Genomic DNA, 2,544 nt, shown 5'->3' on the forward strand with positions numbered 1-2,544 from the left:
TTTACTCTTCTTCAAATGACGTTCTCTTAGATTTTCTTGTGTTGTTCCTACTTTTAAAGATATAGAGCTCCGAATGAAAAAAAAAGTTTTTATCTCTTTGAAACTGCCGCCATTTTTTATTTCCCCTACCTATACTTGGCAGACTCATCAATTTTGGCTAGTAATTTTACATAGTTTTCATTAATGTAATCAAAAATTGGGGTGAGATAACTGCCTTTTTTCTCCTCTTGGGTTCTTGTACTATAAGAATCGACCATTCCATGTGATAAGAACTTCGTTGAATCATCGTTAATACTGGTAAGATTTAGGTTATCTATGACATTGTCATGTATAGACTGCATGAGATATGAATAGTTTTTGAATAACAACCCTCACTATGTTAACACCTTCAATATTAGTACTATATTGAAAAAAATTGAGACTGACATTCGTTTTTAGCACCTCAAGAGACCCTTTAATACGAATTTTCGAAAAAATCGGAAAACAAATTTTTTTAGTCCAACATTTTCGGCCTTTGATTCCTTTAAAAAAAAAATAGAAATAACTTCGATACTACTCTACGCCAATCTACACCAAACTTGGCAGTGGTTATGGGCTCTATAAACTGCACCAAAGGACACAAACCTGGTCTAATTAAACAAATTAGAACTGGAGATATAAAATATAAAACCCCCTTTTACATATAGATATAATATAATCCAATACATTATGACAACATAATATGATACTACCGCATTATACAAACGTACGATTATATATTCGTATGATACGATGAGTTATGCCCCCAATTATTTTAATCATTCTTAAAATTATATTTAACTTTAATCAAAACTGTTCTATAGGTATAACTTTGAAAATGAAACGTATTAGAGCAGTAAGATACCCGCTACACACAAAAAAAATTTCATTCATAAAAGGTCTTCTGTTCAGAAATTAGTAAAGAAGAACTATTTCTAGACCAAAGCTAGGTATTGATTAATTCAGGATAACGCTAAACCGGTCACCAATTAAAGGAAACCCATTTTATAGAGGCTGGATGTGCCCCTCAAGGTTTACCAAATGGTTGACCCAGGGCTAATATAAGAGATTATCTACTGCAGCCAGATCCGAACCCAAACCCGTGGTATATATAGTGCCCGACTTATTGACCAACCCCAATCCTTACATTGTCTACAATACTTATTCATATATTTTCAATTAATATAACTTCAAAATGGATAGGAAATAGAGGTTATATACAGAGACACTCATACGGCTTTTATGATTAATGTTCTGTTATCTTTCAAAATCAAGTATATTTGGTTGGAAAAAGAAATAATAGAATAGAAAAGGAGTATTGTTAAATAAATAAGAAAATGGCATAATAAACAATGAACCTATATTTATATATTATAATAATAATCATAATATGGCTAAAGGACGCAACCTTCCATCATAATACAATACAGTAGAAAGCTGCACTGCCTTATTGTTTCTTATCTTTTCTAGTATTGGTAAAAATTTAGAGATATATGCAAATTGACCTTTAGAACAAAACATATATCAACAGAAAATATAATGTATAGTAACCGAAGGAAGTATTTGAACACCTTGTCTTTTCTTTATATAATGAATTTAAATAATAATAAAATATTTTGAGGTTCCTTACTAAAAAGTACAATTAAAACTTGTTAAAAAACATTATAAATTCAATTAAAAATATTGATCATAATAAAAATTTATTTAAACATAATATAAATACAAGGGAAAAAGTATTTTCACATTGTTTGTTTACTTGCTCTTGTCTGTATGCTCGAGTATAATCCTATTCTTTTCTATCAGTATTATAAAATATTGGAATCTATTAAGTTCGTTTTAATTTAACCGATCCTAATGCCAAAAACAAGTGCTGCTACTCCCGAAAAAATTATATTATTTCGAAATCAAAGAAAATCGTATCGCGAAATAGCGGATTTGTTATGTCTTAATGTTTCTACTGTCAGATACGTAATTAAGAGATTTGAAGAAAGAGACACAACTGCAAATAACCGGTGCAAAGGTCGTCTAAAGAAGGTAAACGAGTGGATGAAAATAAAAAAAAAAATGAGGCGATAAAAAATCCAAAAGTTAGTGCAGGTGTCCTAATGAAATGTTGCTTTTTAAAAAGCTATATCTCGAAAACTATTTAACGTAAATAACTTTATTAGGGCTCATATTTTACCAAATTTACTCTTCTTTAAATGACATTCTCTTGGGTTTTCTTGTGTTGTAGCTACTTTTTAAGATATAAATAATGAAAAATTAGTTTTTTTTATCGCTTTGAAACAGCCACCATTTTGTATTCCCCTACCTATACTTGGCAGACTCATCAATTTTGACTATTAATTATACGTAGTTTTCATTAAAGCAATCAATAATTGGGGTGAGATAACTGGCTTTTTTCTTCTCTTGGGCTCTTGTACTATAGCTAATATGGACAAATCGACTTCTGGGGTCTGTGTGAGCACTAAAATTAGAAATGTATTAAATTCTGAGGGAATTTACAGTAGGTTTCCGAGAAAGAAA

Source organism: Halyomorpha halys, unplaced genomic scaffold (assembly GCF_000696795.3).
Source record: "Halyomorpha halys isolate HHAL.00 unplaced genomic scaffold, Hhal_1.1 Scaffold33.1, whole genome shotgun sequence".
Taxonomy (NCBI): domain Eukaryota; kingdom Metazoa; phylum Arthropoda; class Insecta; order Hemiptera; family Pentatomidae; genus Halyomorpha; species Halyomorpha halys.